Raw genomic sequence first — 19,716 nt, 5'->3', positions numbered from 1 at the left:
CATATTTTATAAAATGTATGGCACTATTAGTTGTAAGAAATAACTTAAGGGGCCAGGTGGTGATACACCTGGTTGAGTACATATTACAATGCACAGGACCCAGGTTCAAGCCCCCAGCCCCCCACCTGCAAGGGGAAAGTTTCCTGAGTGCTGAAGCAGTGCTGTGGATTTCTTTCTCTTTGCCTATCTTCTCTTCCTCTCCATCTCTGGCAACTCAGGAATCCAACAGATGAGTGGCTGAGTAGACTGTGGTGTATATACAGAGTGGAATACCACTTACCTATTAAGAATGATGAATTCACCTTTTTTTCCCCACCTTATTACGGATGGAACTTTAAGGAATCATGTTAAATGAGATAAGCCAGAAAGAAAGGATGAATATGGGATGATCTCACTCATGGAAGTTGAAAAATAGTGGTCCGGGAGGTGGTGCAGTGGTAAAGCTTTGGACTCTCAAGCATGAGGTCCCGAGTTTGATCCCCGGCAGCACATGTGTCAGAGTGATGTCTGGTTCTTTCTCTCTCCTCTTATCTTTCTCATAAATAAATAAAAATTAAAAAAAAAAAACAGAAAACTACTTTAAAAAAAAAGAAGTTGAAAAGTAAGAACAGAAGGGAAAACACTAAGCAGAACTTGGACTGGAGTTGGTGTAGTGCACCAAAGTCAAGGACTCTGGGGAGGACCTAGAGGGGGTTGAATTGTTATGTGGAAAACTGAGAAATGTTACACATGTACAAACTACTGGATTTCACTGTCCACTGTAAACCATTACTCCTCCCAATAAAGAAAAAAATAGAATTAAAAAAAGTTTAAGGAAAATGCTAAGAAGAGGCTGTCTTCATGAAACTGTGACGGCTGGATAAAGAAAATAGAAGTAATTAAATATCATTCAAGACCGAAAGCAAGAGAATGAGCTACATAAACCCATTAGACACTAAATTCCCAATGTTTTCCTCTTTCTGAAAGAGCCAGCATTTTTATTCTCACCACTTAGATATTTCTAGAAGTTCCACTAAAGAGGAATAAAAAGAGAGAAAAACAAACAAAACCTTCTTGAAGTCATATGTGACAAATAAAAATTCAAATGCACTGCAAAATCATCTTAATGTTTCTACTAATTGCTAAATTTAGTATTGCTTTTTGTTTGTTTTTCAGAATGTCTTTATTTTCAGTTTTCTGATTAACTTCTTCCTCTTTTTTTTTTTGTTCTGTTAGGTTTTGTTTTGTTTCCCCAGAGCACTGCTCAGCTCTGGCTTATGGTGGTGCAGGGCACTGAATTTGGGGCTTTGGAGCCTCAGGCGTGACAGTCTCTTTGCATCACCACTATACTATATCCCCACCCTAGTTTCAGTTTTCTAATCTACATGATACAATGATTATCTGCTCTTCTTTTGGTAGTCTAAACTCTAAAATTATGAAACCATAAAATTGGGATTAATAGAAATTTAATAACCTTAAAATTATTTTTTTAAGGTTGTTTCACTTAAAAATAAAAAGAAAAGGAAAGGAAATTCATTGGGCAAGGTATGCCTAAACATCCACCACGTGGTTAACATTCATTTTTTGAACGGCACGCCAATTCAGTTATTAACAGTGCTTATGTGCTGTCTCACCTCCTATGCATCCATGTTTCAATACACCATTTCTTAAAACGGTGTCTTCAAGGTTTCTGTCCAATCGAGGGGCCTCCAGCTACCCATTTCTGATGCACATTCCCACTCAGTAAACTAGATTGCTAGCCTTCTCTCTGCCACATAGCCGAGCTCAATTACATGACATATGTCCTTCTCAGACACGCTGAAATGTGAAAAAAGTAACTTTGGTTTTTCTTTTTTCTTTCTTTTTTGAAACTATGGGACTGAGAGCTTGAATACAATACCTAGAAGCCACTGAGACTGTAAATACTGCATGTACAAAAATGACTAAAGAGAAGAGATATACAACAGAGAATTGTTTTTCCTCTTTTGAATTTAGTATACAGCTTTCCATATTATCATCTATAGCCCTAAAGAATTTTCCACTCTTTCACACTCTCTTTGAATCCTCTTTCTCCTCTTGGGAGAGTTTCTTCTGCACTGACAGCCTTGCTACCTACAGCAGCTGGCAGAAAAGGAAGCAGGCCACCTTCAGATCTTCCCTGAAAGGGGTCATTCTTCTTCCTCTTTGTGCCTGCAATATATTCTCCTCTCCAATGTGGAAAAACCTTCGGTATCTTCCCAATTTGAGTTCTAGACTAAGTAGCAAGTTTGTTATGAAGAAGATCAAGCCATGGAAAATTAGGGCGGCACACACGAGCCTTGTCATTCTCCTTTTAAAATAAAGCAGCGAGGCCTTTTCAAATAGCTGTGGTTATAAAGCTTAAGTCACAAATGAGCTCATATTTTATTCAACTCTATAAATATTTACTCAGTGCTTTAAGTATAAAGATCTGCACTTGATTTGGGGATGAAATTCCAAGAAAAATAAGTCCTTCAACACAGCCAGTACTCACTCGGTGTAAATGGAGAGCAAGTAAATGCACAAGTCAGGAGAAGTACCACTTTTGTTTCCTAGATCAAACACAGGCCTCTCTGCTTTTGCTTTTTCTTACATTTGTAAGGAAAGGCTCTAAGAACAATGTCAGCCATCTAAAAATTAAGTTGTCAGCTTTTCTCCTACACTACAAATTACAAAAGAACTAGGGGCTTGGGAGGGCTAATAAAAGCTTACAATTATAAAGTGTGCATTTAACCAATCACCACCTCGTCTAAAAATGCAGTAGTAAAGACACTGCAACCAACTCATCTGCAGTTTTGGTACCTAATTTCAACTTCTCTACCGGCATCATTCTTCCCATTTTCTCCTCCGCATTCCCCGGACCCCACCCTTTGCTTTGAAATTTTGCTCCGGCAACAGCTACATGACTGAGAAAGAACTGCCCAGAGCTCCTGTATGTAAAATACACTATATGGAAAAAAAAATGACAGTCATTGTACCCAGGCAGTACAAAAAAAGACGATGAACATCTGCAGCTCTGCTGCAGTTCTTGGTTTCTGTGTGCTCATATCACATTAAATTTACACATTAAAACACGAGAAGTCTAGTTACAGGATTTCAGGCTTCCTTCACAGTTTCATTAACTTGAGTAAAACATTTTTTATAATCTTTGCACTAGAATTCTGAGTTAGACTTAAAATGCTATATTATAAAATAATCTGAAAATAAGACAAAAATTTGAGTGGAAATCACCTTCCCCAAATCACTGCAAAAACCTTTTAAATTTATGAAAGCTTTAGTTTTCTCTCTCTCTTTTTTTTTTTTTCCGGCCACCAATACCATCACATCATTTAAAAATAAATCAGAAAGAACACTGCCTACCAAAAGATAACCCATCTTTATAGACACCATGTACTTTTATAGCTAACACTTAGAAGCTCAATTAAGAACTTATGCTGCTTTACAACAAAACACAGTGAGAAATATACTAACTACATATTAAAAGAGAATGTCTGATAGTTGCTTTTTGCCCCACAATCCCTCCTCTCCTTCGACATCTAAGCACATTTTCCTAGGCGCTCTTGCACTCACATCTACCTTCTTTCTAATTCTCCAAACAGTACCTTCCCGGTGCAGTCCGACCTGAGAAAGGAGAGTCTCATTCAGGCCAAGTTAAAGCCATCAAGATGCTTCAGACCACTTCTGCCTGCCCCACCCCTGCTTCCTTTGAGCTATGGTGATGTCACAACACAGGGCAGAGCAATGACTTCACTGCTCCAGTCCCTGCTTCTGAGGGCATAATTCTTTGTAGCCAAAGCAGATGAAATGACAGCACAAACCCTTCAGGAGTGACTGATGAATGCCCAACAAATTAGCTAGTGAGCTTTCGAAAGAAATAGATGTAGCAACTGTGCCATTAGAGATCTCTTGATGTGAAATGGTGCTAGAGATGGATTTGATTCCTGGTTTCCAGTACGGAGTCTATATTCGTAGGACAGCTGACAAAGGGAAACTGCAGTTGGCTACGTGTAAGACTAGAGCAACTGAAGATGGCCAGGAAGCAGAGATAGATCTCTCTGTGCCTCATAGTCACATTTTCACTGAAAAGAAACAGTTCTCAGTCTACTCTTGAAGTTCTAGCTCGCTGGAGAGAATACAAATTCCAATTCGTAAATAAGACATTTTTTTTAGGGGCTGGGCAGTGCTACAGTCAGTAGAGCACACATTACCATGCACAAGGACCCCGGTTTAAGCCCTGGGTCTCCCCTTTCAGGGAGGAAGCTTCATGAATGCTGAAGCATTCTCTATTCCGCTTCCCTCTCAATTTCCCTGTCTCTAGCAAAAACCAAAAAAAGCACAGGTCACTGGGAGCAGTAGATTCATGTGGGCACTGAGACCTAGTGAGGGCCCAGTTGACAATGAAAATAAATGAATGAATAAATACTTTTTAAAAAGTTTTATTTATTCCCTTTTGTTGCCCTTGTTTTATTGTTGTAGTTATTATTGTCGGATAGGACAGAGAAAAGGAGAGAGGAGGGGAAGACAGAGAGGGGGAGAGAAAGACAGACACCTGCAGACCTGCTTCACTGCCTGTGAAGCGACGCCCCTGCAGGTGGGGAGCCGGGGGCTCGAACCGGGTCCTTACGCCGGTCCTTGCGCTTTACGCCACATGTGCTTAACCCGCTGCACTACCGCCCGACTCCCAAATAAGTACTTTTTTAAAGCACTAGCCTGGGACCAGATGGTAGCATGCATGGTTAAGTGCATGTATTGCTATGCACAAGGACCCAGGTTCAAGCCCCCAGTCCCCACCTCCCGGGGGAAAGCTTCAGGAGTGCTGCAGGGGTCTCTCTGTGTCCCCTTTCTACCTCCCCCTCCTTCTCAATGTCTCTCTGTCCTATCAAATAAAATAAATAAAGTATAAAAAAAGATGTCTTTAAAAGCACTAGCTTAAAAAGATAACTATTTTATAACGTGGAAGAAAATACCCTGGACTGCATGTTCCTATTGTCCTTCCAACAAGTAGTAGATCTGGATAGGATTCACAAAGGATGACAATATCAAAGTGCACAAAGGGTGGCCTCTGTTACTACTCTGGCAGAGACTTTAACGCATTGAATCCACCTTTTCCTTATGACCAATGCATATATGAACTAGCATCTGACCAAGCTTAACAATTTTTCCCTTAACTATTTCAACACAGTTCAAAACTGGTCAAAGCCGAAGCTCTAGCCAAGAACCTGTTGACAAAAATTGCTTTTAACCTAAATAAAATTCATGAGGAAGACATGCCCTCTAAACCAAATGTAAATATTTCACAGAAACTTACACCTATTGGGCTGTTAGGAAAATCATGACGTATCTTTCTGGTTTTCTATGCAAAAATGCTTCATGACTTCTCCAACAAACCAATATATCTTCTTAGTTCTTCATCAAAAGGGGTTTAAAATCAAGTGGCCACCTTTGTCACTAGAGATAAGCTATCCACGAAACAACACACTGGTTTGCATGAAAGTCTGTCTCGTGTTTTAGCTAAACTTTGTGCAGTAATTTATGATACTGTGATTTGCTTTTTAATTTATTTATTTGTTTTATTTATTTATTCCCTTTTGTTGCCCTTGTTGTTTTATTGTTGTAGTTATTATTGTTGTTGTCGTCGTTGTTGGATAGGACAGAGGGGAAGACAGAGAGGAGGAGAGAAAGATAGACACCTGCAGACCTGCTTCACCACCTGTGAAGCGACTTCCCTGCAGGTGGGGAGCCAGGGTTCGAACCGGTATCCTTATGCTGGTCCTTGTGCATTGCGCCACCTGCGCTTAACCCGCTGCGCTACAGCCCGACTCCCTTGTGATTTGTGATTTACTTTTCTAAACCATCAGAAAGTCTTAATGCAATTGACAGTGATTAGTATTCAGCTATTTCCATCCGTGCCTTCTTAAACAATCAAAGGAGTCACACCTTTGAACTTAGGCCGTACCTCTCATTATAACTTTGTTATGCCAACTAAAGTTCTTAAATTTTCATACCCAAATTAACAAGGTTAAAAAAAAAAAGATGTCTGGGCCAAGATGTAAATCACTTCCTATCCCCCAGAGTTCACTCAAGTTTGATGTGTTCCCTTTTCTTAATAGGATTTTTCTGTTTCATTTTTCCAAAACTGGTAACTATATCCATTGCTCCCAATTAGTTATAAGTGGGGTTTTTTGTCATTCTTGTTACCATCAGCCTATAAAAACTAGTGTAAAGTGAAAATGTTTGTAGCACCTTAGGTGAGGACTCTTTTGGGAAATTTCATTTTACCAAGAGAAACTCTATCGCAGCAGACCACCTCAGTGCACCAAACATGGGCGTCAAGAAGAAGGAAGAAGAAAGGAGGCTGTCTGCAGACCCAGTTCCCACAAGGCTTCTGCGGGAGAGCCGCCTCATGGAAGCACATCAGCTAGCTGGACTGCCCGGCCCTCAGAATGTTCTCAGCCCAGCCTCCACATGGAATGGATACCACATGCCTTCTTTATCATTCTATTTGTTCAGCCACCATCTATCCTCAACTTTAACCCTGGGCTGCAACTGGAGGAGAAAGCACTAGAAAACTTTGGATTCCCCAAGTATGGAAAAAAAAAAACAAAACGGATTGCTTCCTTCCCCCTGCAAAGGGCCACAGTGACACCCGCCTCTCGCCAACCACACCCACCGCATTGCAGAAGCCATGAACTTGGGGGGGAGGGGGACGCAGTCGGAGAAGAGGAGGAAAGGAATAGAGTGAGAATAGAGTGAGAACAGAGGGAGATTAGAGGGGAGGGGTGCAGAAACGAGCTCCCCGCGGCAGAAATCTGCGAAGGCCCGGGCAGAAATGGGAGAGCCCCGGACTGCAAGGTCCCGGAGCCCGGGCGTCCCCACCCCGCTGCAGCCGCAGGGCCGCCCCCCAAGCCCCGTCGTCCCCGGGGGCTGCTCTCAGCCCCCCGCCCCGGGCGTGCAAAGCAGGGACGAGAGGCCACGCAGGTGCCCAGGCCGGGGGCAACCTCCTTAGGGTGCTCTCTCCGCCGCCCCAGCCGCTAGGCTGCAGCCCCTGCCGCCGCCTGGAGGTGGTGATGGGGGGGGGGAGGGGGGATGCCCCATTTCGGGCAAGGAGACAAGTTACATAAAAGCTCCGGGCCGGCCGGCTGGGGGCCGGGATGCTCAGTAGCCAGCGCGCTGGGGGACCCCGCCGCCCCTCCCGCCGGCCACCCGGCCGCCGGGTCGCCCCTCTGCATTCCCGGCTCTTCTTCCGTGCAGCCCGCCTCCCCTCTCCCCCCACTCCAAGGGGGAAACTTAAAACATGGCGCCCCAGCCCGGAGATGTGGGCGCACCGCCAGCGAGGGGGCGCGGGCACCGGGTCTCCCGTCCCGCTAGGGGCTGGCCGAGCCCCCGGAGGAGCCCCCCAGGCGGAGGCCCCCCAGGCGGAGGCCCCGGTGCCCCCTCCCCGGCCCTGCGGCAGCGGCGCGCCCCGGGCGCAGAGGGCACGTCCCCCGGCACAGGGCGCGGCGGGCGGCGCACCGGCTCGGCCCGGCCTGCGGGGTCCCTGGCGGGCCGGGGGGCGCTCGTCTCCGGTGCTCGGTCCCCCCGCAGCCCCGCTCGCCCCCTTCCCGGCCCCCGGCACCTAGCAGAGCGGGAGCCCTCCCCGCCGCCAGGCCGCAAAGTTACCTGCGTGGGGCTGGGAGCCCCGGCGCGCCGCGGTGGCACCAGGCTGCAGCTGCGTCTCCGCGCACTGGCTCGGCCCCAGGAAGCCGCCGCCCCCGGCCCGCCCCGGCCCTGGCAGTGCGGGAGATCGAGGCTCGGCGGGCTGCGGCGGGGCTCACGCCCAGAGAGAGCCAGCGGCGGGGGAGGGGGTGCCCGCAGCCCTTCAGAACAGCTCCGCTCCGACAGTCTCCATCCTGCTGCTCGGGCTCTGGGGACCAGGCCTGGAGACAGCTGCTATTGCTTTGCGACTAAGATGACTGGCCACACTCCCTCCCACCCCAGACAGCCCTGGAATGAGAGAGAGAGAGAGAGAGAGAGAGAGAGAGAGAGAGAGGGAGAGAGAGAGGAAAGAAACACAGTGGGAGCTAGTCTGACTTTCAGGTGAGATGATCTCTTGGCTTAGGCACTGAAGTCTTATTCCCCCCATTCAAACTGGCCGCTTCTTACACTGACTAGATAGATGCTCGAGCACTTTTAACAGAATGTGAGGGAAGAGCCTCCCCCCCCATCTTAGGGCTGTCCCTCCTCACCACTATCCCCCCCTCCACCAAATCAACTGGTACATGTGGTAAAATTGATATTATTGATAAAAATGGTCCACTGAAACAGGAGAGGGGCTCACACTGATTTTTAGGTGCAAGTATTGCTGGTCGTTTGACAACATCTAATCGCTAACCAGGTAGCCCAGGAATACCCTCTTAAAATGTTGACGGCCTTTTCCAGATACTCGAAGTTAGCCCTCATGAAGCTCACCGACTCATTTAGGAGGGGAAGTATGTGTCCAGAGAAATACTGAATTTATGAAATATAGTGATGCTGTGTGGGTGAGTCATCAGAAAACCCGGAGACTGGAGCTGGGTTTCTGGAACAGAAAAACTGGCAATAGAAAGAGAACATTTTGGGTGGTAGCGCAGCGGGTTAAGCGCAGGTGGCACCAAGCTCAGCAGCCGGCGTAAGGATCCCGGTTCAAGCCCCGGCTCCCCACCTGCAGGGGGGTTGCTTCATAGGCGGTGAAGCAGGTCTGCAGGTGTCTGTCTTTTTCCCCCTTCTGTCTTCCCCTCGTCTCTCAATTTCTCTCTGTCCTATCCAACAATAACAATAAGGGCAAAAAAAAAAAAAAAAAGAGTGGGGGGAATGGCCTCCAGGAGTAGTGGATTCGTAGTGCAGGCACAGAGCCCCAGGAATAACCCTGGAGGCAAAATAACAACAACAATAATAAAAAGCGGATATTTTTCAGCTGCATGAGAGATGGTTGGAAATTAGTGTTGCCATGGAACTTATAGAGCTGTATTCTATAGGAGATGTGTAGCTTTGGGGAATTCTGAACAAGGAAAATGTGACAAGTCATTTTAGAAAAATGACATATTGACACTGCAAAGAGTAGTTGGATGGACAAACACCAAGTAGCTACTGGGAAGGACGTGTGGCCTGTTCCCAAGTGCCAGGGGTACCAAGAATCTGAACTGTCTTTCAGGTGACAGAAAACGGTGACAATTCAAAAGCTGGATGAAATGTTTGGGGATTAGCTACATTAATTTCCTGTCAAGGTCACATAAGTCTTAAAAGACAAATACACACAGCATGTACACAAATGACTTTGTGTTCTGCTTATAAGATCTATGAAGGGGGGAAAGGATTCAGTTCCCCTTTTTTGTATATACACTAAAGCATGCATCCTGCACGCTTCTCTCAATTCAAATCAAATAATATTGCATCTGCGGATCGCAACCTAATCAACGCAACGAGTGCCACCCCAGCATGCTTCACTTCAGACTGTGTCCAGAGACGTCAGGTGTGGAATGACAACCCTTCATGAAGCTCCATTACGCCGGTGAGACCTTTCCTTTCATAGTATTCTCTAATTCCATTCCAGGTGGTCCACTCCCCAATAAAGTCTCCAAACCTAGATATAGACTAGGTCACCTGAGATAGAGCATATATTCACACGTATCCATAAACTAGGGCAAAATATATACCTGAAAGCAGAAGTACACAAAAGTCTGCAGGGAGTCCCCCCCCAACACTTCATCTGCACTATTCCAGCCTTTAGGTCCATGATTGCTCAACAATCTGTTTGGCTTTGTATGTTAACTCTCTTTTCAGCCACCAGGTTCCAGATGCCATCAGGATGCCGGCCAGACTTCCCTGGACAGACAACCCCACCAATGTGTCCTGGAGCTCTGCTTCCCCAGAGCCCCACCCTACTAGGGAAAGAGAGAGGCAGACTGGGAGTATGGACCGACCAGTCAACGCCCATGTTCAGCGGGAAAGCAATTACAGAAGCCAGACCTTCCACCTTCTGCAACCTACAATGACCCTGGGTCCATACTCCCAGAGAGATAGAGAATGGGAAAGCTGTCAGGGGAGGGGATGGGATAAGGAGACCAGGTTGTGGGAATTGTGTGGAGCTGTACCCCTCTTATCCTATGGTTTTGTTAATGTCTCCTTTCTTAAATAATAAAAAAAAGTGGATTTGAGCAAATTGTATCATTTACAGGAAACACTGGGTCAGCATTATCAGTGGGGACAGAGATGGTTTTATATGTTCACTCATTTTATTATGCCCTTTTGCTAGTCATTTTAGTTACAACTTCTTTCTTCATGACTCAGGGATCTTAATCTTTCCTTTGGAGAAAATCTGCATCGGTGTATGAAGGATTATTTTGGGTGGAGAAAATGTTAGAATACTAGATGCTATTTTTTAAAAATGATAAATAACTGTCATATTCAAAATTTGGTATCAAAACTATACCATAGTCAATCTATGAAATAATTATTATAAAGCCCTCTGTGCTTTACCAAGGTTTTCTGTTATCCTTGTTTTACCTAGCGTGCATATGAGGAAAAAAAGAAATGCTAACCAAAAACTCATAACCAGGACTTGGTAACTACGGTGATTAACTCAGTACCTAGGATGCCAGTAACTTGCTTGCATCTCTGTACTAAACTCCTGTCTTTTTATTTTACCACAGTCATACAGGAGTCTTCATCATCTTTGACTCCCCACAGTGCCTCCCTGGGTCCATGGCAAGTCAGGCACTAAACATTTTTGCTAAATGAATGAACATTCAATGGTGAACCAAACCACTCCTTTGAAGATTCAGTTTCCTGGAGTATGAAATAAAATGAATGGCTCCATGTGGTCAAAACACTGGGTTTCTACAAAATGAAAGGACATCATTACATCTTAATACCTGAGTCAAAAGCAATGAGAAACCTTTTACTTAGCTCTCATCGGGAAATAAATTAACAAGCCCTTCCACAAGGGGAACAAAATGGAGGTCACAAAAGAGAGGGTCAGGGTTTGCTTTCTTTCATAGAAGACTAACTTCAAATCTGCTTGCTTCTCACTAGCAAATATAAAGTTAACCTGTGCTGCCAGGGGATTTTTAAAATTTATTTATTTTCCCTTTTGTTGCCCTTGTTGTTTTGCATTGTTGTTTTAGTTATTATTGCTGTTATTATTGATGTTGTCGTTGTTGGATAGGACAGAGAGAAATGGAGAGAGGAAGGGAAGACAGAGAGGGGGGAAAGAAAGACAGACACCTGCAGACCTGCTTCACCGCCTGTGAAGCGACTCCCCTGCAGGTGGGGAGCCGGGGGCTCGAACTGGGATCCTTTTGCCGATCCTTGTGCTTTGCACCACGTGCGCTTAACCCACTGCGCTACCGCCCCGACTCCCCAGGGGATTTTTTTTATTTTTGTTAGTTGGGAACCTCTTATGGGGCTTCTTAAAATCATCTTAGAAAAGAAAAGTTCCTCGGTTACAGCATTACCTTTCACACAGTTCAAGAGTTACTGCAGATTTGACACGAGGACACGGTTCATCAGATTCTAAGTTTATGCTGTCCCCGTGGTAAATTCTTAAATCATTCATGAAAGATGAATTCAGACTCCATACTGTAGTTTAGGTCTCAGAAGGCCTCTTCAGGTCTTTGCAACCGTACTTAGGCATAGATGATAAAGATAACCTTATTTCTGGCCTTCCTAAAATTACGTTGTATAAGATGCATCATTGAAGGCCAACAAGCTATAATTCTAGCCACGGTTGAGGTGAGAAGCACATTTAACTATAGGTGGGGAGCTATGAACTTAACTCTGAAGTCTCTACCCAACTGTCAGCTTCAATAGCCAGCCAAGCTTTTTGGCACCAAGAGTCATGATAATGTCAGCAGTTAGCCGAGGCAGAGAGGTCTCATCAGCTCCATGAACCAGGCTCTCGAGTGGAATGACAGACAGTGAATGATTGCAGTGAACCCACTGGAACTTTACCCTCAAACAGGAAGATTGGAAGTCTTACAATCGCTACTTTACCTATGATGGAATACTTATCTGCTCTCCTCGACAAGTTCAGACTTCTCTTACATAAAATACTGTATTCTTAAAGTATCTACATATTATTAAATTATTGATGTTTTTCGACTTGAACTGTTGTAGTAAAATGTTGCCAACACTTGCAGTACCCAATTGAGGCTGATCTTATGCTAAAGATAATGCTGGAGGCTGGGTGGCAGCGGCACAGTAGGCTAAGTGCTCACAGTAGACTCCCGCAAGGATCCTGGTTCGAGCCCCCGGCTCCCCACCTGCAGTAGGGTCGCTTCACAAGTGGTGAAGCAGGTCTTCAGGGGTCTGTCTTTTGCTCCCCCTCTGTCTCCTCCCTTTCAATTTCTCTCTCTCTCAGTCCTGTCCAATAAAATGGGGGGAAAATGCCCCCCAGGAGCAATGGACTCATAGTGTGGGGGCGGGCACTGAGCCCAGCGATGACCCTGGAGACAATAAATAAGTAAAATAAAAAAATGGGGGGGGGGTCGGGCTATAGCACAGCAGGTTAAGTGCATGTGGCGCCAAGTGCAAGGACCAGCATAAGGATCCCGTTTCGAGCCCCTGGCTCCCCACCTGCAGGGGGGGGTCACTTCACAAGTGGTGAAGCAGGCCTGCCAGTGTCTTATCTTTCTCTCCCCCTCTCTGACTTCCCCTCCTCTCTCCATTTCTCTCTGTCCTATCCAACAATGAACGGCATCAATAACAACAATAATAGCCACAACAAGGCTACAACAACAAGGGCAACAGAAGGGGGGGGGGATGGCCTCCAGGAGCAGTGGATTCATGATGCAGTCACTTCTTCTGCACTGAGCCCCAGCAATAACCCTGGAGGCAAAAAAAAATATAGGGTGGGGGCAGATAGCATAACGGTTATGCAAAGAAACTTTCATACCTGAGGCTTCATAGTCTCAGGTTCAATCCCCCACACCATCATAAACCAGAGCTGAGCAGTGCTTAAAAATAATAATAAAATAAATAAACAGGACACCTGGTTGAGCATACATGTTACAATGTGCAAGGGCCCAGGTTTGAGCCCCCAGTCCCCACTTGCAAAAGGAAAGCTTTGCAACTGGTGAAGCAGTGTTGCAGGTGTTTCTGTCTCCTCCCTTCTCTATCACACCTTTCCCTCTTGAGTTCTGTCTATCTCTATCCAATAAATGAAGATAATAAAAAAAAAAAAATTAAGAGTTGAAAAAAATTGAGGTCCAGGAGGTGGCGCAGTAATAAGCGTTTTGGACTCTCAGGCATGAGGTCCTGAGTTCAATCCTAGGCAGCACATGTGCCAGAGTGATGTCTGGTTCTTTCTCTCTCCTTCTGTCTTTCTCATTAATAAATAAATAAAATCTTTAAGAAAAAGAGTTTAAAAATTAGTTAAGTAAATAAGTAAAATAATAATAACAATAGGCATCTGAATCCCATACACAGTCCTAAAGGACACAAATTTTCATTCGCAGTGTTATCAAGGATCATAAACAAGAGAAACAGAGGGATGTGTGCAGTAAGGCTCCCGGATTTCACATCACTTAGGGGCAAAGTAGCTCCTGTTAGGGGCATGTTTACATACAGAGCGTGGACACAAGATGAAATAGAAAAAACTAGTAGGTGCCAACATGGTACAAAATGTACTAAGATATGTTCATATGAAATGAGCAAGTTTAGAAATACTAGAACAGGGAGTTGGGCGGTAGCACAGCAGGTTAAGCACATGTGGCACAAAGCACAAGGACTGGCATAAGAATGCAGGTTCAAGCCCCCGGCTCTCCACCTGCAGGGGAGTCGATTCACAGGTGGTGAAGCAGGTCTGCAGGTGTCTCTCTTTCTCTCCCCATCTCTGTCTTCCTCTCCTCTCTCCATTTCTCTCTGTCCTATCCAACAACAACATCAATAACAACAATAATAACCACAACAATAAAACAAGTAACAAAAGAGAATACATGAATATTAAAAAAACAAAACAAATACTAGGATATCATTTAAAATTCAGTATAAATCAGAATCCCTATCTACCTTTTATTTCTTTGTACTCTTGAAAAATATTAGTTATAAGGGGGTGGCGGGCTGGAGCCTGTTTCATTGTACTCAACTGTACTCCTATTTTTTCCTACTTTCTTTACTTATAGCACACTTTAGAAATGAGTCTCTGCACTTTTAAATAAAAATTTCCTAACAGAACACTAAGGGTTATTCTAATCTTTTTACAAAGCATAAGCGATGAATAATTCTTTCTCTTCCTCACAAGTTAAAAAAATAAATCCCTTAGGGACATTTTGTGCATGTAATATGCAGTGGTGAAATATAAAGAAATCAGGAAATAAGGGGTGTCAGTAAATTCAGCTTCTGTGTGGTGCCCTCTGAGAGACTGAGTGGGCACATTTCTGTGCTACACAGATGACCACTACTGAGCTATGCCAAAACACTGAACGTTTTAATCACTCCCCTCTCACACAAAAAAATAAATATAAAATAAATGCCAACAAGCCTCTCAGTCTCCTGTAAGTTGTAAATAACCCTAATCAGCTCTTACATGTCATGCTAACAGCCATCAGCTGGAATTAATGGAGGGGGAAAAGGACGCTTAATGACACAATCTGAAGGCTGCCTTATTAACTTATCTTCTCCTATCTCTAGGTTTATACTCCCCGGATAAAGCAAATGTTCTATAGTGAACTTCAGAAACAGACATGGACAGCTATGAATAGGCTGGAGGAAAACGTTCTTGATTCCATTCCTACTTTCCATCCCCATCTCCCCCTTTCCGATGTCTCACTGCACACAAATACTTCAGTAATGTGGGCTCCCCTCTTGCCCACAGCTTTCAGAATGTTCTGGGAATCAATGGAAACGCCATTTAGAGTATTGGTACCCCTCGAAATAACTCTGGTATTTTTTGTAGGTCAAAGCCATTTTTTTTTTAAAAAGGCTTTGCTATTGACTTTCTCTAGTTCAAGATGCTTATCATCTTGGGGCTTGTCTGGACTTACAAAGTAGGTTTATTTTCAGATGATATAAATATGAGGACACCAGAATTTTTCAATGTAGGCTGCTTAAGAAGTGATAAGAGTATTCATACCATGTGCACCCAGAAGCACTAAGAGTGCAGATTCTTGGGTCCAGCCCCAGACTAAGCCAGTCAGAACCTCTGGCGTGAGGTCCAAAGGGCAAGATTTTTTTTTTTAACTAAAATACACACACACATATATGTCACTGGGGCTTCACTGATGAAGGCCAACTTTTCTCAGACAGAGAGAGAAAGGGGAAGAGGCCAGATGGTGGCTCACCAGATTAAGTGTACATAATATGAAGAGCAAGAACCTACACAAGGGTCCCAGTTCGAGACCCCAGCTCCCCACCTGCAGGTGTCTCTCTCTCTCCTCCTCCTCTCTCGATTTTTCTCTGTCTATATAATGGAAAATATGGCCACCAGAGTGCTCTTGTAGCCACCAAGCCTCTGCGATAACTCTGGAGCAAAAAGAATGGGAATGAGAGGGGGGAGAGGGAGAGAGAGGGGAAGGGAAAGACACACGGCAGCACCAAAGTTTCTTCCAATGTGCTGGGGTCTGAACCTGAATTGTGTGCAAGGCAAAAACAAGTTCACTATCCAGGTGAACTATTTTGCCAGGCCAGGGCAGATACCTTTAAAATAAACTCCCCCGGATGATTTGAGATCACAGATTGGTTCTCAGTTGGAGAACCACGGGTCTGTGTTGCCCATTCACAACAACAATCCCACAGCTTATGGAACCGGTACACTCTTCAGACAGATGTTCCACTGCACCCCACGCAGAGGGAAGCGGTAAGTCAGCCTCACTCGGCGGGCGATACAGGCGAGCTCAACTACAGAGGCTACACGATAGCAGCCGGGACACATTCTGCAAGAGTGGCTACTTGGCTTCCATCACTGCATGCAGCAATTTGCAACAAGAGTCCATTAACAGTAAGTATAGTAATAAATAACCATGAAAGATTGTTCTGTACCCAGTTCCAACAATAAGTGGATCAGATGTCCATTTACTGAAGATCGCAGCAGCACTGCAACTCTGACCTTCCTTTCTTAGTGAACAAAATGTCTTTACAAAGTTGCCAAGGGATGTCTCTTTAAAATAGGAAATACAGAACTAATTGCTTGTAGTTTTTTTTTTTTGTTAAATTTGAGGTTAGATTATCCCCAATGCAGCAAATAAGAGACTTTAAATTATTGATACCTTTTGATATTCCATAGGCAAACAGGCATCCCCTGGATTAACTAGTGGAACAAATTAAATTAAGTAACTAACCAGGGTCTACAACTTTTTAAAACACGAGAAATCTTGCTTCAAGAAAACAGCATCATTTAGGCCATTAGATTCTTCTTCTTCTTCTAGCGTTTGCCCTTCTTCCGTAGCCAGTCAATAGCGTCAGGTTGAGCCTGATGTAAAGTTTCGAGACCTCCTTTGAATCTGGAGAGGTGGCAGTCGTTGACTATGTGGGTCATAGTCTGTCTGTAGCCACAGGGGCAGTTCGGGTCGTCTCTGGCTCCCCAGTGATGGAACATAGCGGCGCACCGGCCATGGCCTGTTCGATAGTGATTGAGGAGGGCCCAATCATAACGAGCTAGGTCAAAGCCGGGTTGACACTTGGCAGGGGTCTATGATGAGGTGTTACTGTTAATCTGGCATAGGCCTCCTACTTGTCCTAGGAAACTGTAAGGCTGTTTTGGCTTGTTAGATGATAAGACCTAAAGTCATGAGAAATTTAAAATGGTCTACATCTATTTGTATGTAAATAACAAAAATAATATAAGGCAACAGGATGGGCATTAGAAATACACTCTTTTGTTACGAAAATTAGAAACACTCTCTATTGAAAAGTGAAATTTAGAAATACTCTCTATTGAAAAGTGAAAATTTGGGTGTCAGGTGGTAGCACAGCGGGTTAAGCACACGTGGCACAAAGCACAAGGACTGGTGGAAGAATCCCGGTTCAAGCCCCCGGCTCCCCACTTGCAGGGGAGTCGCTTCACAGGCAGTGAAGCAGGTCTGCAGGTGTCTATTTTTCTCTCCCCCTCTGTCTTCCCCTCCTCTCTCCATTTCTCTCTGTCCTATCCAACAACAAAAACAGCAATAATTACAACAATAAAAAAGGGCAACAAAAGGGAATAAATAAATATTTAAAAAAATTAAAAAAAAAGAAAAGTGAAAATTCAGTTCAATAAAAGAAGATTGTTGTTTCAATATGATCCAGGCTACAGATGCGCAATGGGCTTTCCAACGTGAATATCTGAGGAGATACCAGATGGCATCTAGCTAGAATGTTCTAGAAGAATGTCCTCTCTCAGGTGAGTAATTGAGTGATAACATATTTTAAAGTCTCGTCCAACTGAGATGAAAAAAATTCAGGTGTTTGCCATTCAGGAACCAGATCCTCAGCGCTGACATGAAGTCGTACTAATGCAGATATTTAGATGCTCTTGGATAGCCTTAGAAAATCTTTTCATTAAATGTTGGGAATGCTATGTGGTCACTCCAGTATTTATTTTTTTCTCCATACATCTGATGGCAATATCCATTTTCCCCTTCTCATGTTCCATTCCCATATATCACGGAGAGTTGTAGAAATGGCTCAGCCTAAGGGGACCCCAGAGTGCCCAGGTCAGTGTCCAGGGTCACCTCTGCCAGAGCTGAGCAGTGCTCTGGGCCTCTCTCCTGTCTCACTTTCTTTCTCATGAATGAAATATCAAACCCTCTCATAAAATAATTCTTTTTTTTCCCAGGTATTTTTTTTTCCTTCACTGGTTTATAGTAGACAGTAAAATACAGTAATTTATACATGGGAAACATTTCTCAGTTTTCCACATAACAATTCAACCCCCTCTAGGTCCTTCTCTGCCATCATGTTCCAGGACCTGAACACCCCACCCCCACCCCAGAGTCTTTTACTTTTGTGCAACACACTAATTCCAATCTAAGTTCTGCTTTGTGTTTTCCCTTCTGTTCCTATTTCTCTTTTTCTTTCTTTCTTTAAAAAAAAATTTTTTGTAATCTTTATTTTTTGGATAGAGACAGCCAGAAATTGAAAGGAAGGGGGAGGTAGGGAGACAGAGAGACACCTGCAGCCCTGCTTCACCACTTGTGAAGCTTTCCCCCTGCAGGTGGGGACTGGGGGTTTGAACCTGGGTCCTTGTGCACTGTAACATGTGTGCTCAACCAGGTGCGCCACCACCCAGCCCCCTTTTCCTTTCTTTTCTTTTTTCTTTTTCTCTTCTTCTTTTTTTAATTTCTTTATTGGGGATCATAAAAAAAATTCTATATGGAAACCCATTATGCTTTGGAGTCCTGATCTGAGTTTTTAAAATTTTTTCCAGGTGTTCCAGTTCCTATTTCCAAACTAGTCCACAAAATCAAGCATACACTTCCTCTGTTACGTACATATTCATGGACGACACTGTGACTCGACAAGCAGCGTTCTAGATACCGTATTTACATCACTGCGTGCCCTTGGGCACATTTCAGTTTGTCTAGACATCAATATCTACTGAAGTATTTCTTCCATTATCTGTTTTATTAGAATAGAAGGCTGGTCCTGTATGGCTATACTTTCAAAGAATCACTTCAGGGAGGAGCTTGGTGGTGGCACACCTGGCTGAGTGAAGGACCCAGGTTCAAGCCTCTGAGTCCCACTTGCAGGGGAAAACTTCACGAATAGTGAAGCAGTGCTGCAGACGTCTCCCTCGCGCGCTCTCTCTCTGCCTACTGCCCCCTCTTTTCCTCACTCTCTCCCCTCCCTCTCAACTTCTCCCTGTCTCTATAAAAAAATAAAGAAAATTATTTGTTGACAATAAAAGAATCACTTGGGAAAACTTTATAAAAACAACATTAACTGAGACATAATCCCAGCTGAGCTGTATGTCCATTCAGGCCCATCGTACAGTTCTGTTTCATGCACATTTGATCTATTTCATAACAAATGGTTACATTTTTACAATTATTTTAAAATGCTGATGCTTGAGATCAACTTCAAACCAGAAACTGTCAAAACTTCTGGAGAGGGAGAAGCACACGTTGGCATCTTTTCTACAATCTCCAAATGATTTTTATATGGAGGCAGAGTTGAGAAATAGGAGCAAAGAGAGGCTAGACCACGAAACGCAACTGAACAGAATGAATTCCAGAAGAGAAGGAGTCCATAGATATTAACAGCAACTGACCATTTCTAGTTGTCCAGGTCACCTGAAGAGATCGGCAGGAGCCACCGGAGTAAATGTCCATGTACCAGGAGCGGGACGTTAGCACAGTGGGTTAAGCACATGTGGTGTGAAGTGCACAGACTGGGGTGAGGATCCCAGTTCGAGCCCCCGGCTCCCCACCTGCAGAGGAGTCGCTTCACAAGCAGTGAAGCAGGTCTGCAGGTGTCTATCTGTCTCTCCCCCTCTTTGTTTTCCCCTCCTCTCTCCATTTCTCTCTGTCCTATCCAACAACAATAGCTATGACAACAATAACAACTACAACAATCACAACAAGGGCAACAAAATGGGGAAAATGGCCTCCAGGAGCAGTGGATTCATAGTGCAGGCACTGAGCCCCAGTGATAACCCTGGAGGCAAAAAAAAAAAAAAGTGCATGTACCCATGAATTATTCTCTCTGAAGATGCCTGTCTGTGAACACATGTTCAGTTTCCTGGCGGAGCCCATCATCAGATGTGTTTATACTTACACTTGTTAGGGG

General features: G+C 44.3%; 1 protein-coding gene across 2 annotated transcripts in view; it reads right to left on the bottom strand.

The window, feature by feature from the left end:
* EPB41L3 (erythrocyte membrane protein band 4.1 like 3) overlaps positions 1-19,716 on the bottom strand; it is a 252,639-nt gene that overhangs the window by 152,734 nt on the left and 80,189 nt on the right. The window contains exon 1 of one of the 2 annotated variants that reach the window (XM_060200720.1): positions 7,657-7,682. The exons of the other annotated variant lie outside the window; for it this stretch is intronic. The gene's annotated coding sequence lies outside the window, so the exon portion shown is untranslated. Of the gene's footprint in view, positions 1-7,656; positions 7,683-19,716 lie in introns of those variants that run through there. 2 annotated transcript variants of the gene reach the window in all.

The sequence above is a fragment of the Erinaceus europaeus genome, chromosome 10, assembly GCF_950295315.1.
Source record: "Erinaceus europaeus chromosome 10, mEriEur2.1, whole genome shotgun sequence".
Lineage (NCBI taxonomy): Eukaryota > Metazoa > Chordata > Mammalia > Eulipotyphla > Erinaceidae > Erinaceus > Erinaceus europaeus.
The sequence above is the reverse complement of the archived record's forward strand: the minus strand, read 5'-3'. Positions and strand labels throughout refer to the sequence as shown.